A 22,228-nucleotide genomic window follows, 5' to 3' on the forward strand; every position below is an offset into this window, starting at 1 on the left:
CCTGAGTTCAATCCCCAGAACCCATATGATAGGAGAGAACTGACTCCCACAAGTTGTCCTGTGACTTCCATACATACACCATGGTATACACATGCCCACCCAGAAACATACATACACACAAAAATAAATAAATGTATAAAAAGATGCCAATGAATCAGGCAACCTTAAAAAAGGAATAGTTGCTGGGGCTGGAGAGATGGCTCAGGGGTTAAGAACACTGGCTGTTCTTGCAGAAGACCCAGGTTCAAATCCCAGCACCTAAATGGCAGCTAACAACCGTCTGTAACTCCAGTTCCAGAGGATCCGATGCCCTCTTCTGTCTCTGAAGGCATTGCACAACATGGGTGCACTAACACACATGCAAGCAATATACTCATACACATTAAAAATAAAATATTTTTTAAAAAGAGAAAACATGAGTTCAGTCCCCAGCACCCTAAAAAAAAAAAAAAAAAAAACAGGCTAAACTGCAGTAAGTAGAGGATATAAAGTGCCACATCTTGAGTGTATCATATAAAAAGCATTTTAAATGCTAAAAAAAATTCTCCCTCTCTCTTACGAATAGTAATACATGCATGTAACCCCATCACTCACGAGACTGAGGTAAAAGGATCACCAGTTGGATACTAGTCACTTCACGTACTGCCAGCACTTCTAAATCCATTTTCTACAGAGCAATACGATCATGAAGCATCATTCCATCAGTCTCCACTTAGCCTCAACTAAGTTCAAACTCTTTATGACCTAGAAAACCTTCCATAATGGTTGGGCCTATCTCCCGCCTTCTCTTGCTTACTATTCTATTGCACTGCTCTTCTTGCTAATAGCTCGCTCATCAATTCTGCCTCTCTTGACCACCTGTACAAATGTATCCCAACCCTCTGTGCATCATTTTTCTCTGTGGTTTCCATAATTTATTATCACTTGAAATTATATTAGTTACTCTGCTTACTCAATTATTACCACCTGTATACCACTCACTTTAAGGGTGTTAAACATGTAACAGGTCCTTAAGATCTGTTTCCTAAATAATAAATGTGGCCATCAGGACCATCAGGCAAAACCATCAGTGCCATTAGTCACTTAAGAACCTTACAACCTGTGGAGCTACCCCAGACCTAAAACCTTAACTGAAGAGAAACTAGAACCTGCAGAGAATAACTATTGACTGGCAATCAGTTAAAGTCATTTAACAGTTTATCAAATACTTTTGTGGGCATGGCTGTACATGCCTTTAATCCCAGCACATGGGAGACAGAGTGGGTGGATCTCTGTGAGATAGAGGTCAGCTGGGTCTACATTGCATTCTAGGTCAGCTGGGGCTACAGGGAGACCCTACTCTCAAAAACAAATCCCAAACAGAAACCAGCTACTAATTACTGCCATTACAACAAACTTGGTTTAAGGATCTTAATTGGTTTATTATTATTACATTTTGTTTGCTTTTAGTTTCTTGGAACAGGGTCTCACTGTGTACCCCTGGCTGGCCTGGAACTCACTATGTAGATCAGGCTGGCCTCCCACTCACAGAGATCCACCTGCTTCTGCTGCCCAAGTACTGAGACTAAAGTCATGTACTACCACACCCAACTATTATTATTACTTTATTAGTACAATTGTACAAATTAATAGGGTTTATTGTGACATTTTCATACCTGTATATAACTACTTCAAATGGAGATGGATATTAATGGTTAAATGGCTTTTTGCTTTCGTTTGTTTAAGGATGTTTTCTTTCTTTCCTTGAAACAGGATCTTGCTAATGAAGATTTGCCTGGCCATGAACTCAGCATACCCCAGGCTGGCCTTAAACTGGCAGCAAGCATCGTAGCATCCTAAGTGCTGGGATTACAAGCATTTGCTACCATACTCAGTAAATAGGCTTTTAACTGTGGTTTTAACATTAGGCAATGCTTCATTGTGTAAGACAAAATGAGTGTTCCAATCAGCTAAGCAAAGACTAGTTTTAAAGATATAAAGAGGAAGCCGGGCATGGTGTCACAGGCCTTTAATCCCAGCACTGGGAGGCTTAGGCCAGCCTGGTCTACATAGCACGTTCAGGCCAGCTGGGGCTACAGGGAAACCCTGTCTCAAAAAGACCGAAAAAAAAAAAAAAAAAAAGTGCTTTCTGTGCAAGCTTGAGTTTGATTTTGACCATCCATAGCTGAACACAGACATGCAACTGTAATCTTAGCACTGGAGACAATGGGAAGATCCCTGTGGCTAGCTGGCCAACCAGTCTAGCCTGGCAAGCTCCAGGTTCAGTGAGAGACCCTGTACCCCAAAATAAAGTGTGGCTGGCAAGGGGGCTGGAGAAAAGGCTCAGCGGTTAAGAACACTGACTATTCTTGCAGAAGACCCAGGTTCAAATCTCAGCACCCACACAGCAGCTAACAACTGTAACTCCAGTTCCAGGGAATCTGAAGCCTCCTTCTGACCTCTGCAGGCATTGCATGACAATGGTGCACTTACACACATGCAGGCAATACACTCATACACATAAATAAAATATTTTTTAAAAAGAACAGAATAAAAGCTAAAATCAGTATGTGTACACAGGGGGCAATTTCTAATCTTCACCAAGCCTCAAGACCTGAATTCCATCTTTGAACCCCACATGATAGAAGAGAGCCAATTCTCACCAGATGTCCTCCTGTCTCCACACATGAGCTACATACAGGTTCAGCATGTACAAGTACATACTCCTGGGGCTGGAGAGATGCCTCAGCAGTTAAGAGCACTGACCGCTCTTACAGAGGACTGGGGTTCGATTCCCAGCACCCACATAGCAGCTATGAACCATCCTTAACTCCAGTTCCAGGGGAATCCAAAGCCCTCTTCTGACCTCCGCAGCATTACACAACACAGGTGCACTCACATACATGCAGGCAATACACTCATACACATAAAATAAAAATAATAAAATATTTTTAAAAATAAAAAAGTACATACTCATACGAACACATACACAATAAATGAATAAAAAGTTTTAAGTGGAAAGCAATTGAGAAAGACATCCAACAAACATTGCTCTGACCTACACACACACACATACACACACAACCCCTAAGAAGCAGTAGAGCAAAGTGGACTGGCTATTTGAAGTCTACTTCTTTTTTTTTTTTTTTTTTTTTTTTTTTTTTTTTTTTTGGTCTCCCTGTAGCTCCAGCTGGCCTGGAACTCATTATGTAAACCAGGCTGGCCTTAAATTCACAGAAATCTGCCTGACTCTGCCTCCCAAGTGCTAAAAAGGCGTATGCCACCATGCCTGCTTGAAGTCTACTTTCTTGATAGGAGGGGTTTCCTTGTGCTGGTTCAGGAAAACTGGACCCCTAGTGACTGGCTGCTGTGATTTCCCCCGTTTGTTGTTTTAACTGGCTTATTTGGGAGTTCAGTTAAGTGGCATTTAGCATGAGTCATCTTGTTTGGTCTTCTGTGACTTTGTCCAGGAGTCTAGTTATGGCTTTCTATAAATTTTATTAAACAATACTCAACTGAAAGGCTAGGAAGATGGCTCAGTCAGTAAAACAAAAACAAACACAAAGATCTCAGATCTTCAGCACCCATGAGAAAACCTAGGTGCAGCAGCACATCTGTAATCCCAGCATGGAAGGGGGCAGATGGGGAACGGGATGACCAGGATGACAATGATGATAGGCAGATCCCCAGAACTTACTGGTCAGCCAATGTAGCTACAACAATGAGCTCCAGGCTCACTGTCCCAAAAAAATAAGGTCAAACGGGGTGGGGGTGGGGTACATGCCTTTAATCCCAGCACTCAAGTAGCAGAGGCAGGAGGATCTGTTGAGTTCAAGACCAGCCAGGGCTACATTATTGAGACCTTGTCTCAGAAATAAGGTGGAAAGTGATTGAGCAAGACACCCAACATCAACCTCTGGCCTCCACACACACGAGCACACATGTGTATGCATGCACACAAAACACCCAACTGAAGCCATTAGGAAACACTACTATGCTAAAAAAAATTCCAGTCTTATTTACAACCATGTTTTTGGTATATATAATTTTATAGTTCTGGGTATATCCTTTTATAGCTTTTCAAGTTGCAACTAAAACTAAGCACCTGAATTCAATCTCCAGCACTGCCCCTCTACCAGAAATAAAAGTTTTCCTTGCCAAAAATCAGCTAGCAATAAGAAATATCAAAACCAAACATCTTGTCTTCATCTGCTGTCACACCAAATTAATCGTTTTCTGTCTATGCACATATACCCAATTATACACAACATATCCAACATACAGTGTTCAAAGTAAAAAGTAGCTTTAAATCAGTGCCCAGATAAGGAAATGTATTCTAAATAGCCACAAAGATAGACAGATAGATAGATAGATAGATAGATAGATAGATAGATAGATAGATAGATAAATTTTAAAAAAGCATGCAAACAGAAGGATTTCAGATATGAAGAAAAAAATTTAGCCTCATGTAAATAAAATAATTTAATGGTCCAAATATTTGATGAGTGTGCCCCAAATTAAAAAAAATGGATTCTTTTTTTTTTAATTATTGTCTTTCAAAAAATGTTTTCTTAAGAATAAATGTACAGGGGCTGGAGAGATTGCTCAGTGGTTAGGAAGACATACATACTGTTCTTGCAGAGGTCCTGAATTCAGTTCCAAGCACCCATGTTCAACAGTTCACAATCATCTACAGCTCCAGGTCCAAGGGCATCTGTCACCTCTGGCCTCCCTGGGTACCAGCACTCACATACACATACCCACATACTACAAACCATACCCCCAAAATACATACACACTTAAAAATAACAAATGAAATCTCAAACCAAATAAAAGTCAAGTTCATTTCTTAACACAATCGCAATACATTTCTGAGAAGGGCTCTCTAAAGGACTGATGCTTATAATCCAGGAGAATACCAGATTGATAAATACCAGATTCGTGATGACTGTCCACTTGACTGGGTTGAGAAGCACCTGGAAGAACAGTAAAGAACAGCTCTAGGTATGTCTGAATGTTTTCCAGCGAGGCTTAACTATGGCAAGAAGACTCCCAACCAAGAGTGGGCAGCACCATCCCATAAACTGAGGACCTAGATGGAATAAAAGAAAAAGGAAATGGCCACCAAAGTACAGGATCCCTAGATCCCTGAACCATCCCGCCTTCTCTTTCTTCTCCCTGGCCACCATGATGTGAGCTGTTGTATTCTGCTACACCTTGCCTGCCTGCCATGATAGACTGAAATCATGAGCCAAAATAAATACATTCTCCTAACACGTTCAGGAGGACGTGTCAGGAATGTGTTGTATGTGTCAGGGATCTTGTCACAATGACACAAAGGTTAACTAACACAGAAATCAGGTTATGATGTTTATTTAATACATTTATTTATTATTATTGGAGAGGGACACAGGTGTGCTAAGGCATGTGTGTAGAGGTCAGAGAACAACTTTCAGGAGTTGGTTCTTCTTCTACTGTGGGATTGAAAGATCAAACTCAGATCTCAAGGTTTGTATGAAAGGCAATTTTACCCCCGGTCCAATGATGTTTGGAACTCAGCACAGTCAAGTTCAGTGAACTGCTACACTTAGAAGTATCTCTGGCTGGGTGTGGTGGCACAAGCCTTTAATCCCAGCACTCGGGAGGCAGAGGCAGGCCGATCTCTGTGAGTTCAAGGCCAGCCTGGTCTACATAGTGAGTTCCAGGACAGCTGGGGCTACAGGGAGACCCTGTCTCAAAAAGAAAGAAGTATCTCTAAAAAGGAGTAAATAGGGTTTGGGTGTAGCTCAGTGTTATAATATGTGCTTACCATGCCCTGGATTCAATCCACAGCATCAAAAAATAAGTAAATAAGCCGGGCGTGGTGGCGCACGCCTGTAGTCCCAGCACTTGGGAGGCAGAGGCAGGCAGATCTCTATGAGTTCAAGGCCAGCCTGGTCTACATAGGGAGTTCCAGGACAGCTGGGAGTAAAGGAAGACCCCGTTTCAAAAAAAAAAAAAAAAAAAAAAAAAAAAGTAAATAAAATTGGCCATGATGGGACACTTAGTCCTAGCACTTGGGAGGTGGAAGGAAGCAAGAAGATCAAGAATTCAAAGTCATCCTCAGGCTACATAGTGAGTTCAAGGCTAGCATAGTCTACATGAGATTCTATCTCAAAAAAAAGTAAATAAATAAGAATAAATAATATCAAATTAGTAAAGTATAATTTAGAAAACAATAAACTTTTCAAAACCCTGGGAGGACCTTGCTGGTTTTGAGTTTACCATATGATGCTGGAAAAAATAAGAAAGCAAGACTAAGTCCACAAACAGGATTAGCAGGAAGAGCATATACAATGTACTTCTAGTAACTTCAAGAAAAATCTGGCAAGATTGCAATTATTAAATGGTAACTACCAGCATTATAGTATCATTTAAAGTAATTTGAGTCCCAATTTTTTTTTTTTTTTTTTTTTTTGGAGACAGAGTCCCACTGTATAAGCTCTAGCTGACCTGGAACTGGCTATGTGAACCACGCTAGCCTCCATCTCACAGAGATTCGCTTGCCTCTGCCTCCCAAGTGCTGGGATTAAAGGTGTACACACCACACCCAGCATCTGAGCCTTAACATTTTAAAGGTAAAAAGCAACATGAAAGCAGCTGAAGAGCTACTCTCCCAGATCTACAGGTGAACCTCACTCCAGCACACACAGCCCTTCCTGTGGGTGTTTTACACAACTCCTCTCCTAAAAGATCACAGATTCCTTTGGATTGTCATAAAAAGAACCAATTCTAACAACTCTGATTAATCCAAGAGGCTTTTCAAGGGTTAAGGATACAAGGACCAAAATTTAGAAACTTGAGCCAAAAAGAGAATCAAAACAACTGGAAAAACTTTAAGCAGAGTGTTTTGCTCTATCCGCTGACCCTGCTTAAGTGAAGCAGCCAAATCTTAACTGTCCTTTTCAAATACCAACGCACATACAAGCACAAAATTCAACAAGCCAGGCATGGTTGTGCAGGCCTTTAATTCTGGTGCAGAGGCAGGCAGAACTCTGTGAGGCCAGCCTGGTCTATTTTAGAAAGAATTTTTGCCATATGTGATGGCACGTGCTTCTAATCCCAGCACTCAGGAGGTAGAGGCAGGAGGATCAGGAGTTTAAGGTTATCTTCAGCTACATAGTAAGTACAATGCCAGCCTAGACTACATGAGAACTTGTCTAAAACAAAACAGATTTTCTAAAGGCCAGTCTCTCCAGTTATCTACAAACCCACTAGCCACTACTGTTTAATACTCAATTACATTACCATCACTCAACTATTATGAACTTCAGTCTCTTTATCTGTAAAATGAAGGGAGCACACTTGCCAAGGGTATGGCTGAGATGTGCGTGACTGGGTTTAGCACAACACCTGGGCAGGGACCCTGCAGCAAAGGGAATGCTGGTAGACTATACAAAGTTTCAGGCTGGCCAAGACTGCATAGTGAGACCCTGTCTCAAGAAAAGAAAAAAAAAAAAGTGTGGGGGTGGATCTCAGCAAATCAGCAATTACATTCACCCTGAAAAATCTAATTCTTGGTACCAGGAGTGATTGTACATACCTGTAATCCCTGAACATGAGAGGATCAAGAGTTCTAGGTCAGCCTGGGCACCTGACACCACATCTTAACAAATAAACAAGAGCAACAAGTGCTCTTGAAAATAAATAAATCCAAAAAACAATTAAAATATACTCATTCATTCAGCTGACATAATCTGCAGCAAATAGATAATATTCTACAAACTTCCACTAAATCATGGTGGGTGTGCATATGTGAAAGCTATGCATTGTCATTCTTTTTTAATCTTCATTCCCCAAATATTTCCTCCAGAGGTAGTAATAAATATAGGTTGGATAAAATTAAATCCTCATGTAATCAGAAAACTGCTGAACTTACAAACCATGACTCATTAGTTTTAAATGTTAGTGAAGGAGCTGGAGAGATGGCTCAGCAGTTAAGAGTACTGGCTGCTCACCGGATGTGGTGGCATATGCCTCAGGAGGCAGAAGCAGGTGGATCTCTGAGTTCCAGGCCAGCAGGGGCTACAGAGACCCTGTTTCAAAAAAACCAAAAAAAAAAGAGAGTGCTGGCTGCTCTTACTGAGGACCTGTGTTCAATTCCCAGCACCCACATGGAGGCTAACCATCTGAAACTCCAGTTCCAGGGGATCCAACATCTTTTCTGACTGCTGTGGGTATTGCACGACACCAATGCACTTACATATATACATACAGGCAATACACTCATACATATAAAATAAAAATAAATATTTAAGGGGCTGGAGAGATGGCTCAGTGGTTAAGAACACTGGTTGTTCTTGCAGAAGACCCGGGTTCGAATCCCAGCACCCACATGGCAGCTAACAACTGTCCGTAACTCCAGTCCCAAGGGATCTGACAGCCTCTTCTGACCTCTGCGGGCATTGCACGACACAGGTGCACTTACCTACATGCAGGCAATACACGAATACACATAAAAAATTAAAATAATAAATAAAATATAAAAATAAATAAATATTTAAATATGTGTTAATCAAAACAAAGCAATTCCTATACATCAAAATATCTGGGTCCTTCCCTAGTTCAACCAGTGTTGTAATATTATCTGGCTATCCTAAGTTTCTCTGAGGTTTGACAGGAAGAAGAGGAAGAGTAACTGGGAGCTATAACTAAGTCCACACCTGTCATGAAGGCTGCCATTTTTCTTACTAACATCTCAGTTTAAGAATTACTTGTTGGGCCAGGCGTGGTGGCGCACACCTTTAGTCCTAGCACTTGGGAGGCAGAGGCAGGCAGATCTTTGTGAGTTCAAGGCCAGCCTGGTCTACATACTGAGTTCAGGTCAGCTGGAACTACAGGGAGACCCTGTCTCAAAAAGACCAAAAAATAGTTACTTGTTGCACATTTAAGTCACTAGGTTACCTAGGCTTGGCAGATCAGCTGAGTTAATTTATAGGCATTTAATTAACTTTGCAAGTTGAGAACCCCTGTTGGTGCTCTGTGAATATAGTATTCATATTGATAATATTTAAATTATTAAAAGAGACATAAGTGAAAAAAAAAAGTTACTTGTGTTGCTTTCTCTTCTCATGGGCGTGTACATGTCCAGTGTTGTCACTGTACTGTGCCCCAACACCATGGGGCTGGAACGCGAGCTCAGGGCCAGGGCTCTTCTACTAAGCTCTTGCTTTGTTAAGACACGACCCAGCTATATAGTTCAGGCTTGCTTTGAACTATCTGTCTTCCTGCCTTCACCTCCCGAGCGATAGAACTTCAGGGATTATAGATGTGCATCTCTATGCCAAGCCTGAGCTGTTTCTTAGTATGTTGGGATTAACAGGAAAAATAGCATGAGACATTAAATGGTACTCATCATTATTCTTTGTCATAAAAGCAATAGTGGCTCTATTGATTAGAAGTATTCTACTAATGGAGCTAGAGAGATGGCTCAGCAGTTAAGAGTACTTGCTGCTCTCAGAGAGGACCAGCGTTTGGTTCCCAGCTTCCATGTGACATCTCACAACCATCTATAACTCCAGCTCCAGGGAATCCAACACCCTTTTCTAGCCTCCATGGGAATGAAGCACAAACATGATGTACATATGTACAAGCAGGCAAATACCCATACACATAAAATAAAAATAATTTTTAAAGAAAAGAAAGAAGTCGGACATGGCAGTGCATGCCTTTAATCCCAGCACTTGGGAGGCAGAGGCAGGCACATCGCTGTGAATTCCAGGCAGCCAGTGCTACACAGTGAGACCCAGTCTCGAAAACCAAAACACAGAAAAAAAGAAATAGTCTTCTAATTACAATAAGAACTTTACTAGGTTGCCCTTAAATCTCCAGCCTGGGATTTTTTGACTCTGCTGCCTAAGTCCCATCTTTCCATTTGGAAAATCATCTTTCCAGCCCCCGTCTCCATATTTTTTTTGGGGGGGGTGGCTTTTTGAGATAGTCTTCTTGCAATCCTGGAACTTGCTATGTACACGAGGCAGCCTCAGTCTCAAAAAAATCTGCCTGCCTGTGCCTCCCAAAGCATGGGCCACCACCCCCAGCTCTGTATCACCCCCCGTTCTATCACTACATTCTTAAAAGATCCCTTAGGGGCTGAAGAGATGGCTCAGTGGACTAAGAGCACTGCTCTTACAGAGGACCCAGATTTTCTTCCCAGCCCCGACATAGCAGTTAACAACTGTTTATAATTCCAGTTTCAGAAGATCCAACACCCTCTTCTGGCCTCCACAGGCATTGTACACACATGGCGCACTTATATGCATACAAACTAAACATTTATACACATAAAACAAAATTAAATTTTCGTTCTTGCAGTACCAATTGGCAGGACCTGGAGCTGGTGAATCTATTCCCTGTGAATTCGTGGCACATTAGGCATTTATAAAAATGAGCAAAGAAACTAAAACAGCTTTTAAAATAAACAAAAAGGGGGCTGGATAGATGGCTCAGTGATTAAGAGTACTTGCTGCTCTTCTAGAGTACCGAAGTTCAATTACCAGCACCCACATCCAGTGGCTCACAACCACTGGATGTAACTCCAGGTCCATGGGATCCAATGCTCATTCTCTTCTGGCCTCCAAGGGCACATGCACACAGGCAGAATACACACACATAAATTAAAATCTTAGCCAGGCATGGTGGCACATCCCTGTAGTCCTAGCACTCGGGAGGCAGAAGAAGGTAGATCTCTGTGAGTTCAAGTTCAAGCCTGGTCTACATAGTGAGTTCTAGGCCAACCCCAACTATACAGTGAGACCCTGTTTAAAAATTAAAATTCAAATAAATAAAATCTTTAAAGCGGGGAGAGGGCTCTTTTGAGAACACATGCTAGGTGTGAGGAATGTCCGCTAAAACTGCCTATACCACTACTATCAAAAAAGCACAGGGGAGGGGATACAACAAAACCTTACCTGAATAACCTTTTTTCTCTTTTTATCATAACTTCAATTCATTCCTCATTAGTCCAACCTAAGTTCATCTGATAGCCTGGATGATTACTTTTAAGACTATACCTAGGCTGGATATGGTGATACACAACATGAGATCTCTGTTGAGTTTGAGGCTAGCTTGGTCTACACAGTGAATTCTAGGCCAGCCAGCCAGGGATAGTGAGACGAAAGAGAGAGAGAGAGAGAGAGAGAGAGAGAAAGAAAGAAAGAAAGAAAGAAAGAAAGAAAGAAAGAAAGAAGGAAGGAAGGAAGGAAGGAAGGAAGGAAGGAAGGAAGGGAAGGAAGGAAGGAAGGAAGGGAGGGAGAGAGAGAGAAAGAAGGGAGGGAGGGAGGAAGGGAGGAAGGAAAGAAGGAAAGAAAGAAAGAAGGAAAGAAAGAAGGAAGGAAGGAAGGAAAGAAAGAAAGAAAGAAAGAAAGAAAGAAAGAAAGAAAGAAAGAAAGAAAGAAAGAAAGAAAGAAAGAAAGAAAGAAAGAAAGAAAGAAAGAAAGAAAGAAAGAAAGAAAGAAAGAAAGGAAGGAAGGGCAAGGAAGGAAGGAAGGAAGGAAAGAAAAGGGAAGGGAAGGGAAGGGAAGGGAAGGGAAGGGAAGGAGGCAGGGAAGGAGGGAGGGGAGATGACACCAAGCTTACTTTAGGGAATAAGTTCTTTCCCTTTTCTTACCCATGCCCAAATGCAACTGGCAACACCAGAAAGCAGAGGCAAGGAGAATCTTGAATTTGAGGCTGATCTGGACCAGACCCTATCATAAAGAGAAAAAGAAAGAAAGAAAAAAAAAAAAAACCCTAAAAAAAAACATTGCATTACCAAAAAAAAAAAAACAGCCTGGATCTGAAAACCTGCAAGGCCTGGACTCTAGCAATTATAGTTTGAAAATAACAATTCAATTGGCCACACAACACTTTGAGGGAGGAGATCACCCCCCCCACACACACACACACATACAGTTTCTGCTAAACAAACATGATCTGCCTCTGATACCCATCTCTTCTGAGCTAGAAAACAACGAGTCTAGTTTGCAAAAGGCTCTTGCTACCATTTCCCAACCAGTCCAAAAGGGCACTCTCATGCACTACAAGTGGTCAGTATGTGTCAATATTTTGAGTTTCCTCACTGCTCTTTCTCAATTTCTGGCCACCAACTGATGACTTCATCAGATGACCAGTCAGCATCCATGAAGAAATGTGTCACTCTACCCTTCTAAAAGTTAGTAAGCAGGGGCTGCCCAAGTTTTAGAAACAGCTTTTACTAGCAGGACGTGGTGGTGGCACACACCTTCAATCCTAGCACTCAGGAGGCAGAGACAGTCAGATCTCTGTAAGTTCAGGCCAGCCTGGTCTACATTGCAAGTTCCAAGCCAGTTGGGGGCTACAGGGAAACCCTGTCTCAAAAAAAGACCAAAAAAAAAAAAAAAAAGGAAAAAAAAAAAGAAACAGATTTTACTGTTTTAAAGTGTAATAATTGATTTTAAGATAGGAATTTAATATGAGGTTCAGAAGCAATTATTTCCATAGTAAAAGATGTCTGGGGCCAAGTTCATTTTTAATTCTCACCACAAAATGAGTATTCATTATCCTCATTTTACTTTATTTTAATTTTTGAGACAGGGTCTCCCTCTAGCCCCAGCTGGCCTGGAACTCCCTAGGTAGACCAGACTAGCCTTGAACTCACAGATATCTGCCTGTCTCTACCTCTCAAGTGCTGAGACTAAAGGCATGTACCACTGTGTCTGACTTCATTTTAAATCTTTTAAACTATTTTGGTGGCTGGCTGGGTGGCTGACTGGTTAGCTGAGCTAGTACCTCACTATGTAGGTGAGGCAGACCTTGAACTTGTGATCCTTCTGGGTCTGGGTGCTGGGACTCACTGTAAGGATGCAGCCCCACATTTGGCATTCTTTGTTTTTAGACTCAGTTTTTCTCATCTCCAAATAAGTCTTCTTCATTTAAGTAGCAACTGATAATTTTTGAATGAACAATACATTTCCAAAGTACAACATTAACACATGTACCAAAATACACAATTTTCAAATAAAGTACAGTTTAGCATTATTACTCTTTAACAATGAGGTAAAATGAATGTATGTAGAAGGGAAGGAGGAGCAGTAAAAACTACAGTTATTTCATCTTGCTAAAGTTAATCACTCGGAAACACTGAATTTTATAATCACTACTATGTGTTTCACACAAAAAGCATGAGTTTTGGGGGCTGGAGAGATGGTTCAGTAGTTAAAAGCACTTTTTGTTCTTGTTGAGGACCAGAGACGGTTCCCAAGACTAACATTGGGCAGCTCACAACCATGTGCAACTCCAGCTCCAGGGGAATCTGACGCCTTCTTCTAGCCTTTGGAAACACCCACACTCATGTGTACATACCCATACACAGACACACACAATTATTCATAATTAAAAATAAATCTTTTTAAAAAGTGGATAAAAGCTGGACATGGTGGCACGCACCTTTAATCCCAGCACTCAGGAGGCAGAGGTAGGTGAATCTCTGTGACACAGAAGACAGCCTGGTCTATAATACATTGAGTTCCAGGGCAGCTGGGGCTACAGGAAGACTTTGTTTTAAAAACCAAAAAAAGTGAATAAATTTTTTTTTTTAATTTGGAAAGTGATTGAAAAGACAACATATAATTTGGAAAGTGATTGAAAAGACAGAAGATACCATCTTCTGGTCGACAAACACACACACACACACACACACACACACACACACACACACGAGCAAGTGCCCCCCTCCGGCAACACACACATAGACACATAAAAAGAATTAAGTCTTAGCTGAATATTTGATACCGATATCACAGGATGTACAGCATCTTCATCATTTTTCAAGGTTGACTGATTATTTCAGTTTTATAACTGTCAATGCTGATTTACATAAATGGGTAGTACAAAATAGCAGAAGTATGCCTAGGATCATTTCAGAAGTTGAAAATTCTGTCATAATTCCAAGATAAAATTCAAAGAACAATTTTTTTTAATGAAACTCATGTCAGCAACTCATACAGCAATTTTTAAAATCAAACATTCTACCACAGTACTATTCAAATATTAATTTGATGCTTACAAGTTGAGGAATGAAAGTAGAGAAATACTAAAGTATTTATTTTCCATAATTCAACCATTATGTTTCTATAAGAGCAGAAGACTTCAATAAAAACACTGCAATCCCTAATAAAACAGTCTAGAACCAGAGCCAGGGTGTTTCAGTCAGTTTTAGTTTTCACTGTATCATGTGATTCATGGTACAGGCCTCAGCAAAGTCATGCAATGCAACACTGGCCAGTGCTGCCAGAAATACTTCATGTTTATTATTACATTCATTAATTTTTGGTAACTGTGGATTCAGAAACCTTTTACTGTTGCCAATTTTTTAAAAACTTCCATATTGAGTTACATGATCTTAGAGTCATGACCCACAGTTTAAAAGCTGTGCTCTGGGCTGGATAGCTCAGTGGTTACTATTCTTGCAGAGGATAAGAGTTCGGTTCCCAGCACCCACACTAGGCAGCACACAACCTGCCTGGAACTCCAGCTCCTGGGATCTCGTGATCTCTTCTGGCCTCTGCAGGCACTCACATGCACATATCCACACGTACACACAATTAAAAATGAATCTTTTTTTTTATTAAAGGAAGAAGTACTCAAATACCTCTCTATAATCCTGCACTCCAGTATAGAATTCAGAGAAAAAGGAGTACCATTCATTCACAATCTACTCTTTTTTTAAATATTTTATTTATTATTTTTATTTTGTTATGAGTGTATTGCCTGCATGTATGAGTGCACCCATGTTGTGCAATGCCGCAGAGGTCAGAAGGCGGCTTCGGATTCCCCTGGAACTGGAGTTAAGGACAGTTTGTAGCCGCCATGTGGGTGATGGGAATCAAACCCAGGTCCTCTGCAAAAGTAGTCAGTGCTCTTAACTGCTGAGCCATCTCTCCAGCCCCCACAATCTACTCTTAATTGTCAGCTAAGGTTATAAAGACATGACCCTCACCTTCCAACAAGTTTTTTAAGTTGTAAGAAATAAATCGTTATGATCATTCAGTATGAGTTGCACTTAGAGCTCACCAGAGTCATAGATAACAGGAGGCCCTAGGCCCCTCTCTCCTAGCTGGTGGCTGCTTGTCTCAGAACTCTTGAGAGCTGGAAAGTTGCAGGCAGTCATCTACGTGACTAAATCCACAAGCAGAAAAGGGAGTGAGTAATCTCAAGCCCCAGGATATTCATTAGATAAAGCTTTGTCTCAGGAACAACAGGATGGGGAATTGGAAGAGGGGGCTATGCTGGAAGGGCATGAAGATTATAACTCAGTGTGGTACCAACCTATAGGAAAGACAAGACAGAAATTTCCCTTGAACAGGAACTTAAAAACCACTGTCTCCTGCCAAATTGCCATACCAGCCATTTTTACCTTTAGGAGACCCTGTCTCAAAAAGACCAAAAAAAAAAAAAAAAAAAACTGGCTTTCACTGGGCTCTTGAAGTTGTTATTACAGAGTATCAGAAACTACAGGTTAAAAACACAACCAACTAACAAAAAGTGGAATATGTGTTGGGCTCTGTACTAAAAAAACCTTACAGGAAGTCAGGTAGGCCTAACAAAAGATGTCAACTTCTTTTTTTAGGGGTGGGGAGGGGAGATTCTTATGAAAATATGAAGTTTGGAAAGGTTACTTCCAGCATGAGTGAAAGAGAGGTAGACATGACCTCAGGCTGGGATGTAGCTCCATGGAGGAGCACCTGCCTAGTATGCATGAGGCACTGTGTTCCATCTCTGGCACCATAAAAAAGTACTAATAAAACAGTAAAAGGATGATTTTTCATTGTACTATTTGAAAGGACAGCATTTCAACAAATGCATGTAGCTAAAAAAAAAAAAAATGCCAAAGTGTGACCAGGAAATACAAGGAAAGAAGTGACCTGAAGAAAAGGGTACAACCTTTGAAATATCCCACTAACCCTCTCATATTACATAACTGTTTCCTTCTTTCTAATCTTCATGTTTAATGTCTTTACAAACATGCTCATAAACAGCAAACTCTCCCCTCTAAAACTTTTGCTTTGCCTACAGCACTTATCAATATATAAATTAGTGAGGTTCCCCAACACTGGGTTCTAGGAACCCTGAGCCATACACGCTACAGCTAAGAGTTCTACCACTGAGTTATAGTCTCAGCCCCAAACTTAGTTGATTTAAAATTTTTCTTTGTGGGGCTGAAGAGATGGCTCAGGGGTTAAGAGCACTGACTGCTCTTGCAGAGGACCCAGGTTCGATTCCCAGCACCCACATGGCAGCTACGAACTGTCCTTAACTCCAGTTCCAGGGGAATCTGAAGCCCTCTTCTGACCTCCATGGCATTACACAACACAGGTGCACTCACATACATGCAGGCAATACACTCATATACATTAAAAAAAAATTTTTTTTCTTGGTTCTGCTCCCTTCTTTCCTCTCCCCAAGTAGCCAGTGTTCTCCTCCAGGGTTACAATGCCCCATATATGTTACACACATACATAGGCATACAAATATTTTTGCAGTGATATTTCTAAATCTATTTTTTTAAAAAGCAGGTCTCCCTGTAGCCTCAGATGGCTTAGAATGCACTATGTAGACCAGACTGGCCTCCATCTATCCATGCTTCTGCCTCCCAAGTGCTGGAACTAAAGACAAGCACTAGTACAACCCGGTTAAATTCAGTAATTTTTAAAAGATACACTGACTGATTACAGAAAACAGAATCACAAAGTAAAAGCAAAAACATGTACAATTACCAAAAAGACTAAAATAACCTATTGTGGTGCATGCCAACATTTATGGACATGCTAACCCAAATTTCTTTTCTTCTATTTTTTTTTCTTTTTTTATTTTTTTGGTTTTTAAGACAGACTCTCATGTAGCCCAGGATGACCTCAACCTAACTATGTATCAGAGAATGACCCTGAACCTCTGATCCTCCTGCCTCCATCTCCCTAGTGCTGGGATTACAAGCATAAGCCAACCTTGGGGAGGATCATGGATCCAGGTTTTCATGTATGCTAGTCAAGCACTCAACCAGCAAGACCTTGTCTCCAAAAAAAAGTCATTAAAATTTACCTCTTTGAGGAACATAATGCAGAGCCAGGTATGGTAGCACACAAAGGTAATCACAGCACTCAAAAGGCTGAGGTGGGGAAATTCTACGTCCTAGGCCATGCTGGGCTACATAGGGTACATAATGAGTTCAAGGCCAGCGTGGATTGGATATATAGCAAGATTGTCTCTAAAAGGAAGAACATCATACACAAATATATTTATAAGAGGGGTGTGGCAGAATCCACTGTATTGAAAAATAGCCAACTTTTAAGGTACTGGCTAGGCATACTAGGGCATGCCTATAATCCCAGCACTCTAGAGGTGGAGGCTGGAAGATTAGAAGTTCAAAGTCATCCTCAGTTATACAAAGTTCAGGTCAATTTGAGCTACAGGAGACCCTATCTCAAAAATTCTACCCACACAAACAATATTGGCAAGCATGATGGCACACCTGTAATCCCAGCACTCAGGAGACTAAAATAGGAAGATCACTGTGAATTCAAGGCCAATCTGGGGTTATATGGCAAGACCTTATCTCAAAAGCCAAAACAAAGCCAATAAAATGGCTCAGCAGATAAAGGCACTCTGATGACATGAGTTTGATCCTGAGGATTCACCTGGTAGAACAGACTCCTCCAACTGTTCTCTAACTGCTACATGTATCTCTCTCTCTCTCTCTCTCTCTCTCTCTCTCTCTCTCTCTCTCTCTCTCTCTCTCTCTCTCTCTCTCTCTCTCTCTCTCTCTCTCTCTCTCTCTCTCTCTCTCTCTCTCTCTCTCTCTCTCTCTCTCTCTCTCTCTCTCTCTCTCTCTCTCTCTCTCTCTCTCTCTCTCTCTCTCTCTCTCTCTCTCTCTCTCTCTCTCTCTCTCTCTCTCTCTCTCTCTCTCTCTCTCTCTCTCTCTCTCTCAAACTCACAGAGCTCCGCCTGCCTCTGCCTCCCAAGTGCTGGGATTAAAGGTGTGTGCCACCATGCCTGGCTGCAAATGTAATTTTTAAAAAGAATCCAGTAGGGACTGGAGAGATGTATCAGCAGTTAAGAGCACTAGGTGCTCTTGTAGAGGAGCAGGGTTCAGTTCTCAGCACCCACGTGAAGGCTAGCAACCACCTGCAATTGCAGTTCCAGGGATCCAACACCCTCTTCTGGCCTCCATGGGCATTGCACACAAGTGGTGTGTTTACATACATGCAAGCAAAATACTCATAGACATAAAATAAAAATCTTTTTTTTAAAAAAAAAAAAAACAGCTAGTGGAAGAGGCTGGAGAGATGCTCAGCAGTTAAGAGCACTGCCTGCTCTTGCAGAAGGATTAATTTGGTTGCCAGTACATATACAGTGGCTAACAACTGTCTGTAACTCATTCCAGGGGATCTGACGCCCATTTCTGGCCTCTGCAGGCACTGCATAAAATGTGATGTACTTACATACAGGCAAAACATTCATAGACATCAAATAAAAATTAATTAATTCAATATAAAAAAATTAAAAAGCAGCTAGTAGTACTCACTAAGTGCCTTTCCCTCCCACAATCCCTCAGGCCTTTCCTTTCTAACTTGGACCCACCTGACAGAATGGTTCCTGCAAGGAGGTGTGTCTAGAAGAAAGGCTGTTCTGCCATCAATAGATGGTGACCCGAGAATACACCATCAACATTCACAAGCACAAGCACATCCATGGAGTAGACTTCAAGAAGCACAACCCTTGGGCACTTGAAGAAATCCAAAATTTGCCATGATGGAAATGAAGCTCCAAATATGCACAATGATTGATAACAGGTTCCACAGGAGAATTAGAAATTCAGTACCATTCTGGGATACAGCAAGTCCAAGGTCAACTACTTGAGACCATATCTCAAAAAAAAAAAAAAACCTCTGAATTCTACCATAGCAGGAGGCTGTGTGAGCAAGGGAGGTTGGAGGGGGTAGGGTAATGATGGGTGGATGGATGGATGGATGGATGGATGGACGGACAGACTTAGCTGGTAAGCAATGGAGATTCTTAGAAGATTTCAGGAAGAAAACAAGGTCAGCCCATCTACACTTGAATATTCTTGGGTCATCACAAAGGACTATACATATGAACCTATAACATACTTCATAAAAGAAAGCTGGCCGGCACTCAGGAGGCAGAAGCAGGCAGATCTCTGTGAGTTCAAGGCCAGCCTGGTCAACATAGTGAGTTCCAGGCCAGCAAGAAAGCTCAGTGGGTAAGGGTGCTTTCAGCCAAGCCCAACAACCTGAGTTCAATCCATGAACCCACATGGTGAAAAGAGGGAATAGACTCTGGCAAGTTACCCTGACCTCTACAGGAGCTCCATAATATACATAAACAAGACAGATGCATAGACTGATAGGCACACACAGATATACATATACAGAGAGACACACACTCTAAACAAAATGAAATTTTGTTAAGAATCTGCACTTGAAGAATGTGAAGCTGACAGGCATGATGGGCATGCCTTTAATCCCAGGGCTCAAGAGGCAGAAGCCAGGCCAGTTGGGGCTACAGGGAGATGCCCCCAAACAAATGAAGCTGGGGGCTAGAGAGGGGGCTCAGCTGTTAATTTAAAAGCTAAGAATGCTTGCTTCTTTTCCAAAGGACCAGAGTTGCTGGGTATAATGGTACACAACTTTAATCCCAGCACTTGGGAGGCATAGGCAGGCAGATCTCTATAAGGTCAGCCAGTCTACATAATTAGTTCCAGGTCAGCCAAGGCTACAGAGAGACACTGTCTCAAAAACAACAACAACAAAGGACCACAGTTCAATTCCCGGGATCACACTGGGCAACTCACAACTGCCTGTAGCTCCAGCTCCAGGGGATAACACCCTCTTCTGTACACACATAAATATAAAAATAAGCCCAGGCGTGGTGGCGCACGCCTTTAATCCCAGCACTTGGGAGGCAGAGGCAGGAGAATCTCTGTGAGTTCAAGGCCAGCCTGGTCTACATAGTGAGTTCCAGGACAGCTGGGGCTATAGGGAAACCCTCTCTCAAAAAGGCAAAAAACAAACAAACAAAAATCTTGGGATTAGAGAGATGTCTCAGCAGTTAAGAGCACTGGCTGATCTTGCAGAGGACCCAGGTTCAGTTCCCAGCACCTACATGGAGGCCAACAACTGTCTGTGTAACTCCAATTCCAGGGGATCCAACATCCTCTTTTGGCCTCCATGGGCACTGTATAACAAGGGTGCACTTACACATATGTAGGCAAAACACTCATATACATAAAATAAAATCTAAAAAAAGAAAATGAAGCTGGTAATACAGGAAATGCATATTAACATGAAAGTGAACATGGATCAGAGGCTAAATCCAGGCAAACAGTAATAAGACCTGAACTAATCTGATAGCAATAGAAAGTATCTGGAAATAGCTGAAAAATATAACTGTCAAGCAATCTGACAAATGACAATGCATGGCATGGCATACAGGCTCACATTATGCACAGAATTCATTCAACTTTATTTTCTTCCTATGTGTTTTAGTTTAATAACATGAGATTCAATAGTTTTGTATTCACACAGCTGTGCTCCAGCCCTGCAACCAATTTTAGGACATTTTCAACTCCCCATCACAATCACTGCAGCTCATTCCCTCATTCCTCCAGTTCCCAATAATATCTACAGATATTATTCTGGACATTTCATATAAATGGGATATGATGTATGAGCTTTTGTGCCTGGTTTCTTTCACCTAGAATGTTTTCAAGATCCATTCATGTTGTAGTATGTATCAGCACGCCATTTTTTTTTAATTATCGAACAATTTTATTGCACTAATTTCTGGTGTGTATTAATTTGATTTGGTTCTGGATTTTCTGAGATAGGGTCTCACTCTGTATCCCAGGCTGGCCTCAAACTCAGGACTCTCCTCCTGCCTAGCCTCCAGGTGCTGAGATTAAAGTAAACCACCACACTTGGCAGCTCTGTGTTTTCTAAATACAACTATAATCAATCCACATACATAACTTCTGTTGAGCATGTCATAATGCTTTGTATGCCACATTAGATGAAAGTACAGTGTCCCAGAAAAAGCAGCTCATACCACAGTCTTCTTAGTCATTTATTGCTGTGTATTTGGATTGTTTCCAGTTTTTTAAACACTTTTTTGGAAATAGGGTGTATCTCAATAATTGCCCAAGTTGGCCTTGAACTCATGATCCTCCAGCCGCTCAAGTGCTATGATTACAAATATGCCTGTTTATAAATAAACTTTTTTCATCTAGAGGTGAGATCTTGTGAAATTTCAATCCATATTGGCATGTCAACTGGTGGTGTCATTATGCAGATCTTGTTTACACAACCATACTGTTGAAATTTTGTGGGTACAACTTCCATGTCATGTCTAGAAGAAATGAAATGGGAGGGGTCATGGGAGGAGTTAGAAGGGGGACACGGAATAGAAATGATATATAGTATTCACATATGAAATTCTCAAAAATATGAAAATTTTAAAATAATAAACTTTTTTCTTTTTTTGGAGACAGGGTCTTACTATATAGCCCTAGACCTAGCTGGTCTTGTACTAACAGAGTTGATCAATGTGTCTCCTGAGTGCTGGAATTAAAGGCACATACCACCATGCCAGGCTAAATAAACTTCTTAAATACAAGTGGGTGCTACTTTTTAATGATCTTTCCAAATCCAGGGAAATGCCTCTCCCGGAAAATCTAAGATTCCCAATTAGTTTTGTCACTGAGGTCAAGAGGTGTGTTTGGAGCTGGAGAGATGACGCATCAGTTAAAAAGCACTGGCTGCTCTTACAGAGGACCCAGATTCAGTTCCTAGCACTAACACAGCAGCTAACTGTAACTCCAGTTCCAGGGGACCTGGCATCCTCTTCGGGCCTCTGTGGGCATTGCGTCTCATAGTGCACCTACATACATGCAGGCAAAACACTCATATACATAAAATAAAAAAAAATTAAAAGGGGGCTGGAGAGATGGCTCAGCAGTTAAAAACACTGACTGTTCTTGCAGAAGACCCGGGTTCGAATCCCAGCACCCACATGGCAGCTAACAACTGTCCATAACTCCAGTCCCAGGGGATCCAACAGTCTCTTCTGTCCTCCTCGGGCATTGTACAACATGGGTGCACTTATCTACATGCAGGCAATACATGCATACACATAAAATAAAAATAATAAATATTTTTTAAAATTAAAAAATAAAAAA

General features: G+C 41.3%; 1 protein-coding gene across 2 annotated transcripts in view; it reads right to left on the reverse strand.

The window, feature by feature from the left end:
* Raf1 (Raf-1 proto-oncogene, serine/threonine kinase) overlaps window positions 1-22,228 on the reverse strand; it is a 65,503-nt gene that overhangs the window by 38,081 nt on the left and 5,194 nt on the right. The window contains exon 1 of one of the 2 annotated variants that reach the window (XM_029557077.1): window positions 4,914-4,961. The exons of the other annotated variant lie outside the window; for it this stretch is intronic. The gene's annotated coding sequence lies outside the window, so the exon portion shown is untranslated. Of the gene's footprint in view, window positions 1-4,913; window positions 4,962-22,228 lie in introns of those variants that run through there. 2 annotated transcript variants of the gene reach the window in all.

This window comes from Nannospalax galili, unplaced genomic scaffold (assembly GCF_000622305.1).
Source record: "Nannospalax galili isolate Female #2095 unplaced genomic scaffold, S.galili_v1.0 scaffold406, whole genome shotgun sequence".
Classification (NCBI taxonomy): domain Eukaryota; kingdom Metazoa; phylum Chordata; class Mammalia; order Rodentia; family Spalacidae; genus Nannospalax; species Nannospalax galili.